The sequence below is a fragment of the Oncorhynchus mykiss genome, chromosome 2, assembly GCF_013265735.2.
Source record: "Oncorhynchus mykiss isolate Arlee chromosome 2, USDA_OmykA_1.1, whole genome shotgun sequence".
Lineage (NCBI taxonomy): Eukaryota > Metazoa > Chordata > Actinopteri > Salmoniformes > Salmonidae > Oncorhynchus > Oncorhynchus mykiss.
Window position 1 is genome coordinate 92,050,679 of NC_048566.1, and position 14,781 is coordinate 92,065,459.

The 14,781-nt window shown below is 44.3% G+C and overlaps 1 pseudogene; it reads left to right on the forward strand.

Annotated features, from left to right (window-relative positions):
- The first annotated feature begins 6,883 nt into the window (after positions 1 to 6,883).
- LOC110502379 lies at positions 6,884 to 13,030 on the forward strand (annotated as a pseudogene).
- Positions 13,031 to 14,781: the final 1,751 nt, after the last annotated feature.

Below are 14,781 nucleotides of genomic sequence, written 5' to 3' on the forward strand. Positions count from 1 at the left end.
AGCGGTCCATTTAAAATTAATTTTTTTCTTCCCTTGCCCTGCAAGTGTCAACTTGTCAGACACCATGATACATCATCAGAAGTGTTCACTTAATTTGAGGGGAGAGGGTGTGACTTTTAAGTGTTTGCAATGCAGCCTTTCTCTTGGGAATCAATTTCAATTTAAGGTGCTTTATTGGTGTCACGTTCTGACCTTAGTTCCTTTGTGATGTCTTTGTTTTAGTATGGTCAAGGCGTGAGTTGGGTGGGCAGTCTATGTTCTTTTTTCTATGATTTCTATGATTTGTTCAGTTGTGGTTTTTGTGTCTTTGTTTGATGTTGTTCAATTAAAATAAATAACTTGGAACAAGTATCACGCTGCGCTTTGGTCCTCACCTTCCACCGACGACCATTACAATTGGCATGGGAAACATATGTTTACGTTGCCAAAGCAAGTGAAATAGATGATAAACAAAAGTGAAATGTTAATAAAATGTACAGTAAATATTCATCTGTTTTCGAATTCTTTGTGGGTGTGTAATCTGAGGGAAATATGTGTCTCTAATAGGGTTGGAAACTTTCCAGTAAATTTCCAGAATTTTTCCATGGGAAGTTAAGCCTGGGTATTTTGGGAATTTTGCTTAAATTCATCAAATGTTAGCTTATAACAGTGAACCTTTTTTTGTGGGGTACGCATAAGGCAATTCTAGGTCTTGTGGCCTATTTTGATATAACTAATCCCCAATACAATGGAATTGCAACCCTCTGCATGCACAGTGCATTCTTCCATCACATGTACAGCTGATTCTCAAGATCTTGCACACTAATGAGACGCTATTGAGCCCATACTACTACACTGTCTGAGCCAAGGACTACATGCTTTCTGGTAAGTTTTGATTACAATACTGGGTGGGGTGAATATATTTTATATGCCGTACATGTTTTTTTGTTAGCAAGTAAATAGTAGCTTACAGCCAAGTGTGTTTTAAATCAGTTATGACTTAACAATTTCTGCTAATTCGTTTTTGCTACCATGTGGGTTTTAGCTTGCTTGAGCCTGCTAACTGAAGTGTTAATTAATCTGTTTCCATACATGTTTCATTTTAAAACATTTGTTACAAAGGAGTTGTTTAATTAATCTAACTGCTTTATTATTTATCTGTACATGGAATTGTATTTGTTTTTTAAAAACTACTTTTTCCTAATCTTTACAGGAAAATGGGCACTATCTGATGTGTGGAGACATCTCACTGCAGCTAATGTAGAAGGAAAAGCTGTGTACATTTTCAAATACTGGGCAAAATCATATGTGAAGAATGCAACAAAGATGCAGAATCATCTGCCAAGTGCAGAAAGTTCCCTCAGCGCTCACAACAAGCAACCTCTGACAAAAGTCCCTCTACTTCTGTTCAAGGGGGAAATTATGAATCAGGCACCTTATCGATAGCAACAGCTCATGGTCCTCCTGGAATCTTAAGTTTTTTTTACTCAATGGAGGAACGTAGTCAGAGATGCTGATTAATGTCTTGCTCGAGCTGTGTATCCAACTGGTTCACCTCTGATTCTCACAGGCAATGTGTATTGGAAGAGATTTCTGAATGGAATGCGGACTGTATTGCAATCATCTCTGATGGCTGGTCGAATATTTGTGGGCAAGTAATAATTAACTACATCATCTCCACCCCTCAACCAGTATTCTACAAGAGCAAAGACACAAGGGACAACAGACACATCGGTCTCTACATTGCAGATGAGCTGAAGGCAGTCATGAATGACCTTGGAACACAGAAGGTATTTGCACTGGTGACAGACAATGCTGCGAACATGAAGGCTGCTTGGTCTAAAGTACAGGAGTCCTACCCTCACGCCCATTGACTGTGCTGCTCATGCATTGAATCATTTGCTCCTCAAGGACATCATGGCACTGAAAACAATGGATACACTCTACAAGAGAGTCAAATAAATGGTTAGGTATGTGAAGGGCCATCAAGTTATTGCAGCAAACTACCTCACCAAGCAAAGTGAGAAGAATAAGAGCACCACATTGAAGCTGCCCAGCAACACCCATTGGGGTGGTGTCATCATGTTTGACAGTCTCCTGGAGGGGAAGGAGTCTCTCCAAGAAATGGCCATATCACAGTCTGCCGTTATGGACAGCCCCATCAAGAGGATCCTCCTGGATGATATATGTTGGGAGAGAATGGTAAGCAGCCTGAAACTCCTGAAATCTATAGCAGTAGCCATTACACTTATTGAGGGAGACAATGCCAAATAGCATTGTAGTTAGCTCTGTTTTTTTGTATATTGTAACTTTTCTTATCATTTGGTTGGGTCTAATTGTGTTGCTGTCCTGGGGCTCTGTGGGGTCTGTTTGTGTTTGTGAACAGAGCCCCAGGACCAGCTTGCTTAGGGGACTCTTCTCCAAGGTCATTTCTCTGTAGGTAAGGATTTTGTTATGGAAGGTTTGAGAATCATTTCCTGTTATGTGGTTGTAGAATTTAACGTCTCTTTTCTGAATTGTGCATCACTGCCGGCAACTACTCGGCCTCTGACCCCAAGGCACTACAGAGGGTAGTGCGTACGGCCCAGTACATCACTGGGGCTAAGCTTCCTGCCATCCAGGACCTCTACACCAGGTGGTGTCAGAGAAAGGCCCTAAAATTGTCAAAGACCCCAGCCACCCCAGTCATAGGCTGTTCTCTCTGCTACCGCATGGCAAGCGGTACCAGAGCGCCAAGTCTAGGACCAAAACGCTTCTCAACAGCTTTTACCCCGAAGCCATAAGACTCCTGAACAGGTAATCAAATGGCTACCCGAACTATTTGCATTGTGTCCCACCACCCAACAACCCCCCCTTTTATGCTGCTGCTACTCTGTTTATAATTTATGCATAGTCACTTCAACTATACATTCATGTACATAGCATTACCTCAATTAGCCAGACTAACCGGTGCCCCCGCACATTGACTCTATACTGGTACCACCTGTACATAGCCTCGCTACTGTTATTTTCAGTTTTTTTTTTTTTCTTTACTTATCTATTGTTTACCTAATACCCTTAAAAAATATATATATATATTTGTTGGTTAGGGCTTGTAAGTAAACATTTCACTGTAAGCTGTACACCTGTTGTATACGGCTCACGTGACAAATATACTGATTTGATTTGAGTTCTCTCAGACAGCCGTCCACCTCCAGCCCCCCCGGGTCTTGTTGGGGGGGGGGGGGGGGGGGGGGGGGGGTTTATGGGTTTGTCCTGTCTGGATTGTGTGGACTTGTTCTCTGAGCTCCACCATGTCTCTCTCCAGCTCTGTGAATTTATCCCTCTCAATGATGGAGGAGCAGTGCAGTTGTGGGAGCTGGATGTGTTCAGTGCTGGGGGGGGGGGACTATCCTCGTCTGCAGAACAGTTTGAAGAGGTGTGATCAGACTATCCTCGTCTGCAGGACAGTTTGAAGAGGTGTGATCAGACTATCCTCGTCTGCAGGACAGTTTGAAGAGGTGTGATCAGACTATCCTCGTCTGCAGAACAGTTTGAAGAGGTGTGATCAGACTATCCTCGTCTGCAGGACAGTTTGAAGAGGTGTGATCAGACTATCCTCGTCTGCAGGACATTTTGAAGAGGTGTGATCAGACTATCCTCGTCTGCAGGACAGTTTGAAGAGGTGTGATCAGACTATCCTCGTCTGCAGGACAGTTTGAAGAGGTGTGATCAGACTATCCTCGTCTGCAGGACAGTTTGAAGAGGTGTGATCAGACTATCCTCGTCTGCAGGACAGTTTGAAGAGGTGTGATCAGACTATCCTCGTCTGCAGGACAGTTTGAAGAGGTGTGATCAGACTATCCTCGTCTGCAGGACAGTTTGAAGAGGTGTGATCAGACTATCCTCGTCTGCAGGACATTTTGAAGAGGTGTGATCAGACTATCCTCGTCTGCAGGACATTTTGAAGAGGTGTGATCAGACTATCCTCGTCTGCGTGTTGGATAGTATTTACAGGTTCCACTGTGTTTCTTCTGCAGGTTTGTTAAAGTTTTTTCTTGATAGTCCTTACTAGTATTAGTACATTTAGGTAGTTTTGTCCAAAATCACGCTTTTAGCTATGGAATTTTGATTTGGATTGAAGGTTGATGTTGAGGTTAGTATCCTCTATAAGTCCTTGCAAAAATATTCAAGTTGATCTACATTTATCCAACTCTAATTCTATCTTTTTGCAGAAGAACTCCGGAACCCATGAGCTCAATACCTCTCTCTTGAAACAGGATGCAGTTTGATTGCCATCTTAAGTGTAGGCTTGCAAAACAAATATATAGATGACATTTATTTTAGCGTTGGCAAATGGGAGTGCCGCTCAAAATGGCTTAGTCTCGTAGTGAGGAGCCTATAAAACGTAGCTAGCTTCATAAACATATTTTGGGGAATTCTGGAATGTATTGGAATAAAATAGCTATAAAATTAGCTAGCCAGCTAAGTATTGTAACTCTAGCTATCTACCTGACAAAATGCTAGCTAGCTACGTTAGCTTGCTACATTAATAGCTTTAGTTTGGTGTTTTTTAAGCTCAACTTCAAGATTTCCATCAAGGACGTTGCATCCGATCATCACTCTCCCTCGCTTGGGCAAAGGACATTTAAGGTACACTTGGATGAGATGATGTCTAACATAATTTGAGTGCTGAGGGTTTAGGGCCGAGGGCTGTCTACTTTGCGTTTGGGCTGCTGCCATAGACTTAGCAAAATCAGGTTGCCCCAAGCAGCACTGGAGATATTGAGATGAGCAAGATGCAAGACTTTTGCTCTCACACAATCACACACAATATCTGCGCATGTGCATGGGTTCGCTTCAAACTGTTCACAACGTGGTAGCCAGAGCACCAAAACAGCAGATGAAGTGTGAGGCTCACACTTCAACGCTCTTAGTTGTTGTGAAAATTGTACCCACTATGCTGTTTACTTTCTGCATCTACGTCATATCGCTGAGAAGATAAATTGTATAAATAGGCGTGTTTATCACTTTGTGGTGGTGGTAAACTAGTGAAGTCATCCCAGAGAGTTTCATACTGTACCGTCTTTGACGACCCTGCAATCAATATACTGATAGAAGGTAGCCTTGTCCTCAGATTAGCTTTGTTAAAATCCCCAGCTACAATAAATTCAGTCTCAGGATATATGGTTTCCAGATTGCAGTGAAGTTCCTCGACGGCTGTCTTGGTATCCGCTTGCGGGTATACATGGCTGTGACAAAAGCCGAGGAGAGTTCTCTTGGGAGATAATACATTTGATTGTGTGGAATTCTAGGTCAGGTGAACAAAAGGACTTGAGTTCTTGTATGTTCTTCTTACTAGAGAGATGTTTGTTACTGTTGGCGCGATGCACTGAAAATCCCGTTGGCTTTACGGATTCCGACAGCATGTCCCCAGCTAGCCATGTCTCTGTGAAACAGAGTATGTTACAATCCCGAATATCTCTTTGGAAACTCTTGCCCTAATTTTGTCGACTCTGTTAACTAGGGACTAGCCCCACTAGAAGACCGCTCCGGCACCCTCTCCGAAGGATTGACTTTGGGAAAGTCGTATTCTTGGTCGTAGTGCTGGTTATCCTGGTAAGTTGATGTCTCTCTGATATCCAATTTTTCTTCTCGGCTGTATGTAATAACACTTAAGGTTTTCTGAATTATTAACAATGTAAGAAATAATACATAAAAAACGAAGTACTGCACAGTTTCCTAAGGACTTGAGGGAAGCTTCCGGGGAGAGTTCTCTTTTCTTTGTGAAGGGCAGGGCGCACAAGCCCTGGAAAGCGTCTTCGTTCCAGCGGCTTCCTGTGAGCTCTCGCTGGCCCTTGAAAATCCTGGGATAGCCTCCCGGGTGGCGCAGTGGTTAAGGGCGCTGTACTGCAGCGCCAGCTGTGCCACACAAGACTCTGGGTTCGCGCACAGGCTCTGTCGTAACCGGCCGCGACCGGGAGGTCCGTGGGGAGACGCACAATTGGCCTAGCGTCGTCCGGGTTAGGGAGGGGTTGGCCGGTAGGGATATCCTTGTCTCATCGCGCACCAGCGACTCCTGTGGCGGGCCGGGCGCAATGCGCTCTAACCAAGGTTGCCAGGTGCATGGTGTTTCCTCCGACACATTGGTGTGGCTGGCTTCCGGGTTGGATGCGCGCTGTGTTAAGAAGCAGTGTGGCTTGGTTGGGTTGTGTATCGGAGGACGCATGACTTTCAACCTTCGTCTCTCCCGGGGCCGAACGGGAGTTGTAGCGATAAGATAGTAGCTACTAAAACAATTGGATACCACGAAATTGGGGAGAAAACGGGGTAAAAATCCTGGGATAGGGTGTAAATCTCGCGCAGCAGGTCTCCGTGGTAAACGGCCTCTGGCATGTTATAACAATGTAGGTAAACTTATGTATGTAAGAGGTATGTAAAGGAAGTCGGAAAGTCAGATCCGTAACTTCGGGAAAAGGATTGGCTCTAAGGGCTGGGGTGTGAAGTGGGGCTCAAGCCGCGTCTGGGGGAGCAGTCGCTCCGTCGCCCTCCTCTCGCCACCATTGGAAGTTCGCTGTGCGGCCCATCTCGCGGTCTCTCTTGCGTGGTCTCGCAAGGGCCTGCATGAAAATGTGAGGCCGGTTCCACCAGACTCAATGATTTGCTGCGGGGCTCTTGTAAACGAATCCTGACCTTGACAAGAAGCCAATCAAAGAATGATGGCTCGAACGCATCCCAGCTTTGGCTGGGAGTGGGGAGTTTAGTCCTGGGAGATGGCTGATGAAAGTGTACTACAGAGTGGCTGTGTGAAACGTTTAAAGACGCGTCTCCCGTATATTTAGCTAACTCTAAACCGCAAAGGTTTGAATCGAACGCTGGCTTCGACTGGACCCGCTAACAGTGGAGCACTAAATGGAGATGGAATATGCTTAGCGGTTATGGACACTGCCAGGTCTCAGGTCCGCCTGGTTGCGGGACTCTACCCATTTTATGTGGGAGCTCTCCTCCACGCTCCTTGGAACATGTAGTGGAGATGGCATATGACTTACCATTAGCTGACACTACCAGGCCTCAGGCTTGCTGCGGACCCATAAAACGGACGGAAGAGGCCTAGGTTCTGGGCACGGATCACTGAATATCAACTTGATGAAATTCAAAGGAGCGTACCCACCTGTCGTGGTCGCAGTCAAATCACCCAAGCACATTTGGTGTATGTGCATGGCTGAGGAGCCAATGGTGCGAAGCTACCATCTGTGGGATTATGACTGAATGCCTCTGGCAGAATCCCCCCTAAACGTAACAATACCGTATCACCACGGATCTTCGGTTGGCCTGAGATGACCTGCCTCTTTTGGCAGATGAGTAGAGCCGTTTGGGACGGGGTTGAAAGTCAGCCCTCGATCCAAGCTTTTGTTGGGGACGGAAGGTGTCTTCCTCTTCCTCCACCAGGTAGGAGGCTAGGTGGTGGTCGCCATCTGCCGGGGCTCGTCCTCTGGTGGGACTACGAGTCAGGTTGGGATTCGCTGTGGAAGTCAAAGGGTCACGAGGTGCACGAGGAGGCCTCTATCAAGGCGGGGGAAACTCGGAGTCCAAGCAGGGGGTCCGGACACGGGGCCATGGAGGTTTGAGTGGGGACTTAGTCTCTGAGTGGAAAAAAAGCGGGCGGGTCACCAGGTGCACAGAGCCTGTTTTGGGTTACCAGATGCACGTGGTCCCTGACAGCTTGAATATAGACGTCTTCGTGTCCGGGGAGGATTGCTTAAGTGTGGGTACCCCAGGTTTGCCTGGTGGGCAAAGTTATGGAGATGGCTGAGCCCCTGCCGAGACGCAATGATGCCCAGTGAGAGGGGTGTTGACCAGGTAGGGAGAGTAGGTGTGGAGGCCTGGAGGTTTGTAGTTCCAGGGAGTAAGCTATACACTCTCAAGCCCAGGGAGAGGGCAAGCAGGCGGGCGGGGAGTGGGTCTCCAGGTCAATGGGGGGCTGTCTGGAGGTCAGGAAGGCCCCAGGGAGAAGGCCCAAGTGAATAGGTGTGTGAGTGACACTGTCCTTCAGGGGAGCAGAGCAGGCAATTAATGTAAAATCGTGTGAGATGAAAATGGACAAACAAAAGGGTGTGCCATGTATAAGGCTAGTCAGTGGATATTCTGAAAGTAGTTTGAGGGTTGTAGGTCACATGACCAGGGAACTATTGAAATGAAAACCGTGTGAGATGAAAATAGACAAACTAAAGGATGTGCAATATAGAAGGGTACTCGTGGACATTCTGAACCTTTCAAATGTCATTAGGTCACATGGCCAAGGAACTATTGAAATTAGAAAGTTAGAAAAATGTATGTAAAAATGTGTGAGATGAAAATTGATAAACTAAAGGGTGTGCAATGTGTAGGCCCGCTGAGTGTACATTCTGAACCTTGTTTGAGTCCAGTAGGTCACATGTCCAAGGAGCTATTGAAATTAGAAACATTGAAAATGAATGTAAAATCGTGTGAGATTAAAATGGCCAAACAAAAGGTTGTGCTACATATAAGGCTACTCAGTGGATATTCTGACAACAGTTTGAGGGTTGTAGGTCGTAAGACTAAGGAGATTTTTATTTATTTTTTATTTTTATGATGATCGTAAAATCTCATAAGATGCAAATGGACAAACAAAAGGGTGTACAATGTGTAGGCCCACTGAGTGTACATTATTAAATGTTTTTGAGGTGTGTGGGTCACATGACCAAGGTGCTTTTGAATTTCAGAAATGTAAATAAGTCATTTAAAATAGTGTGAGATGTAAACCGACAAAAGAAAAGTGTGAAGTGTGTCTATGCCATCGGCTTAGCTAGACTGTCACGGCTTTCTTCTGTTGAAGGAGAGGCGGACCAAAACGCAGCGTGGTTATTTAGATACATCTTTAATGAAGATGATAAAATGAACAATATACAAAAACAAGAAACGTGAAAAAACGAAAACAGCCCTTTCTTGTGTAACCAACAGGAACAATCACCCACAAAACCCAACACAAAACAGGCTACCTAAATATGGCTCCCAATCAGAGACAATGACTAACACTTGCCTCTGATTGAGAACCATATCAGGACCAAACACAGAAACAGACAAACAAGACATCCAACATAGAATGCCCACTCAGATCACACCCTGACCAAACAAAACATAGAAACAGACAAACTAGACATCCAACATAGAATGCCCACTCAGATCACACCCTGACCAAACAAAACATAGAACATACAAAGCAAACTATGGTCAGGGTGTGACATAGACGCAATTTTGAAAGTGTTAGGAGTAATGGTTAAAGAGCTATTGAAATGTGAAACATTTGATTGTCACTATGTTGACGGTCCCTAACTGCTGTTGGTGGATGTAAGGAAAACTACAGGTGAATGAATATCCATCGAATATCCAACCTGAATCTGTCTTTACCTCGGTAATGTCAATGACAATGATATGTACAGGTTTGCAAGTATGTAAATACTTGATACAATGTTTTAAACGCTCTAAAAAGCCTTGTGCGCTTCCTTGCCCACTCACCTTTCCACATGGGAAATGCAATGACATGCAGAATCTCTCAACAACATTGAGATCTTATTAATGTACTTTAATACAATGAAAATGATGTATGTGTACCATGCAATTAAATATCATGAATCATTGTGCTTGAATACATTCCTTTTTCAGTGTAAACCCCCTTGGACTTACTTGCTTACATATTTACTGGCAGGTTAAATAGGGGTCAAATTCCATCAGTAAACTCAGTCATCATAGGAAGTAATGGATGATAATCTCCTTAATTATGCATTGAATCAAAAATGTACTTCACCCAAACTGAGCTTTTTACCAGTCCTTCTGTGTCTTAGTCTCCTCCAGCTAAAGTAGGAGAGGCAGTAAAGGCTTCCATCTGCTGGCTACAGACTCATTGACGGGGCTTTCCTCTACCAGAATGAGGTGGGAAAGGGCATCCAGGCTATGATCCAGGAGGGTACTGTAAAGAGAGAGGAGCTGTTTGTCGTCAGCAAGGTGCTGCCTCAAATGTCACACTCATTCATAGCATACTGTGTGTGTGAGAATTGATAGAAGTGATTGTCAAATTGTGAATACTGTTATTCCATAGAATCTTTCAGGTGATGTAGCCTACGAGAGTGTTTCCCAGGCTATGTCACCGAATGGCACTCTATTCCCTATAACCCATAGTGCACTACTGTCTGATCTGGCCACAAGTAGTGGCTTATATGGGGGGCCTGGGCCGTTGTGGATGCAGCCCCAATCAATCCAGATTGCCATTCCTGTGCTTCTCTCTCCACCAGCTGTGGTGTACCTTCCATAAGAAGTCTCTGGCTAGAGCAGCCTGTCAGAATACCTTGAGTAAGCTTAAAGTGGACTATCTAGACCTCGACCTCACCCACGAAAACCAATGGGAATGAAGGTAAACTCTCCCTATTTTCTTAACATGCATACTGTTTCAACATGTATTTGAAATATCCTCACCACTTGTCTCTTGTAAAATATTGTAATAAACACTTGAACTGAATAAATTATTTATTATTTTTGTTCTGATGAAATGCTTGTATTTAAAGCTTATAGTGCATGGCTTGCCTTTACAAATGCATTTTGCTCACACTTTTTTCATTTTTATTTAATTTCTTCAGCCCTTTTTGTCATGCATAATTTAGAAAAAAAATGTCACACTTTGATGAAATGTTGGGGGCGTGATATGCACGGATCATCACTCAATCATTACTTGTTTTGTTGTAGATTAGGGATGAGCTCGTGGACAGCGAGGGATTCACTGTTGCCGTGGAAACCAGATTCCTGGATACCTGGGAGGTGAGAATGACAGGAAGTTAAATTAAGACATTTTCTGGGTAATTTTTTACATCATCACTCACACCCTTTTCCATTTGGGTGTTCGGTCTGTTCAGTGCCTCTCGGGGCATGGAAGAGCTTGTGGATGCAGGGTTGGTAAAAGCCATTGGAATCTCCAATTTCAACAGCCATCGAACTGAATCCAGTCTGAACACGCCAGGCCTCAAGAACAAACCTGCCGACAACCAGGTGCTCTTTGCCCTCTCTCCCAGCCCAAAATATCACTTTGCATTTGTGATCTTTAGAGCATAACAGGTATTCAGAGTTAATCAGTGTCATTGAGTATGTTTACATGCACAGCAATAATTCAATATTAAACTGATTATGACAGTATGCAGATTAATCAAAAGTCATGTAAACACTGCTGCTTATCTTAATTGTCAGAAAGGTCAAAACCGAAGTAAGCATACACCGATTAAAACACCTGGTTTTCTGAGCAATCTTTCGAATTACTAGGACATGTAAACACCATCAGCGTTTCAGCTGTGTATTTGATCTACGCATGTGCTAGCAACAACCCAAGCAAGCCTCCCTCTTTAGCAGGAGTGAAGTGAGGGTTCGGAACAACTGAATGTATGCACCTTAGAATTAGTTTTCACATACAAACTTAGAATCCAATATTCTTCCCAAAAATAACAGGGTTGCTGTGGTAGAACAATTATATTTTGATTGGCGATTTTCTGCATTTATCAGAGTAGCCTAATTTTCAGATGTTTCAGGATTATTAGGGAAATATGTCTCCTTGCAAAGAATGTAAACTTTTCAATCCATCTATTATATTAATCTGATTATCCACAATAATCGCATTAGTGTGTGCATGTAACCATACTCTAACTTATGTTGTAGGCTGCCTCCCGAGTGGCGCAGCGTCACTACAGACCCGGGTTCGATCCCTGGCTCTGTCGCCTGGAATTCGAGAACCCCATGAGGCAGCGCACAATTGGCCCAGCGTCGTCCAGGTTAGGGGAGGGTTTGGCCATCGCGCTCTAGCGACTCCTTGTGGCGGATGCATGCACGCTGACTTAGGTGGCCAGTTGTACAGTGTTTCCTCCGACACATTGGTGCAGCTGGCTTCCGGCTTAAGCGAGCAGTGTTTCAAGAAGCAGTGCGGTTTGGCAGGGTCGTGTTTCGTAAGGACGCATGGCTCTCGACCTTCGCCTCTCCCAGGTTAATATGGGAGTTACACCTGTCACCATCGTTACGCGCATCAGCGCATTAAGACACTCACCTGGACTCCATCACCTTCTTGATTACCTGCCCTATATATGTCACCCACTTTGGTTCCTTCCTGAGGTGTCATCGTTTCTGTTTCAGTTTCATGGTTGTGAGTTGTTGTTTCGTTTTTTGATTACATCACTCACTCCCTGAACTTGCTTCCCGACTCTCAGTGCACATCGTTACACCCTGTCTGCTCTGACCAGATTGAGTGCCACCCATATCTGTCCCAGCAAAAGCTGATCAACTATTGTCACTCCCAAGGCGTCACAGCATACAGCCCCCTGGGGTTACCTACCAGGCCATGGTAAACAACACACGGATAGACACAGTACAGACACATGGAGGGAAATGTTGCGCACACACACACACACACACAATATTCGTAAGTTTCTACGGTAACTGTCTGATCTGATGTTCTTGTATTAGGGTTAAACTAGACAACCCCTGTTTATTTCAAGACCCAACCTCCAGGTACATTAGAATTATTGGGTGAGTTCGTTTTGCGTCGCCTGGTGCCCGGTTGGGTGGAGTTTGTGCATTTAAGACCATTCCATTGGTCCTGAAGTGAAATCTCCACGTACCCACGGCACAGGATGATGCAAAAGGAACTCGCCCATTGTGAGAGAATGCAAAGACATGAAAGATGATGTTTACAGTAATGTTCTGGAACTTTTTTTCAATGTTGATGCAGTTTTCCCTCTGTTTTCAAAGATTGTAGATGTTGGTTTTCATTCCAGGTGTTTGACTTTGAACTGAGCAAAGAGGACATAAGGACCATGTTATCACTGAACAGGAACTACAGTCTTTCCTCTGCTCTCATACGTAATTATAGTGCCAATCACCTCTGTCAAACGTGATCATACATCTGTTTTTAAAGCCTCAACTGATCTTTGGTATCTCTGTGTGACTGTCCTCCCCTGTTTGTTTCCCATAGGGGGCTGAAGCACAAAGACTACCCCTTCAGTGATGAATTTGAAGAGGCAGGTATACCCGTTATTGAAGTCTCCAGCTTCACTCCATTACAGATCACATTCTACCTCATCTTAATATGGATGGAGGGCCCTCCCCTGTGCTGTCAATCATATTGAATTATTTATATTCATTATAATCACAAGAACAATATCTAGTACATAAATTGTATGCATAACATGTTGCAGAAAACATTTAAATAGCCTGGCCTATAATTTAAGATTCTCAAAGACTGTTATTGTCACTGTTGTTCTCATTTCATTTTCTCATAGCTAATTTAACACTGAATATTTAATGAACACAGATTAGTATTTGTGAGAATAAAACATTCTCACTCAGTAAATCTACTGAGTTGCTTATTGTGGTCGGTCTTCCATCTGAAACCGTTGCTGAGCCATAAGACAAGATGATCACGTTGAACACGTCCCAGTGTTCCAATGCACTAATATAGCGCCTCTTCCCCTTCAGGAGGCTGAAAAGATTTGGTATGGGCCCTCGGATCTTCAAAACGTTATACAGCTGCACCAACGAGTATCTTGACTGGCTGCATCACAGCTTGGTATGGAAAATGCATCGCCCTTGACCGCCCTTGCGGACAGCTCAGTACATCACTGGGGCCAATCTCCCTGCCATCCAGGACCTCTATATCAGGTGGTGTCAGAGGAAGGGCCAGAAAAATGCCAGACTCTAGCCACCCAAGCCATAGACTGTCCACTCTGCTACTGTCCGGCAAACAGTACCGGAGCATTGGCTCTCGGACCACCAGGATCCAAGTCAGCTTCCAGCCCCCAAGCCATTACACTGCTAAATAGTAAATTAATGGTACCCAGACTATCTTGCACTGACCCTACGCACACTCACTAGACGGCGGCTGGTGGCACTTCATTTGGGAGGACAGGCTCATAGTAATGGCACTCCATTCCAGACATTATTATTAGCTGTCCACCCCTCAGCAGCCTCCTGTGATATACACACTCACACTACATTGACACTCCCACTAAAAACCCACATACATTTACATACAGTGCATAACAGTGCATTCGGCAAGTATTTAGACCCCTTGATTTTTCCCCCACATTTTGTTACATTACAGCCTTATTCTAACTTTATTAAATCATTTTTTTCCATCTTAATTTTTTTTCAAATGTATTAAAAATGTCAAACTGAAATATCACATTAACATAAGTAGTCAGACCCTTTACTCAGTACTTTGTTGAAGCACCTTCGGTAGCAATTACAGTCTTGAGTCTTCTTGGGTATAACACTAAAAGCTTGGCACACCTGTATTTGGGAAGTTTCTCCCTCCCATTCTTCTCTGCAGATCCTCTCAAGCTTTGTCAGGTTGGATGGGTAGCATCGCCTCCCTGACCAAGGCCCTCCTCCCCCGATTGCTCAGTTTGGCTGGGCATCCAGCTCTAGGAAGAGTCTTGATGGTTCCAAGCTTCTTCCATTTAAGAATTATGGAGGCCACTGTTCTTGGGGACCTTCAATACTGCAGACATTTGTTGGTACCCTTCCCCAGATCTGTGCCTCAACACAATCCTGTCTCGGGTCTCTATGGACAATTCCATCAACTTCATGGCTTGGTTTTTATTCTGACATGCACTGTCAACTGTGGGACCTTTATATAGATAGGTGTGTGCCTTTCCAAATCATGTCTAATCAATTGAATTTATCACAGGTGGAATCCAATCAAGTTGAAGAAACATCTCAAGGATGATCAATGGAAACCGGATGCACCTGAGCTCAATTTCGAGTCTCATAGCA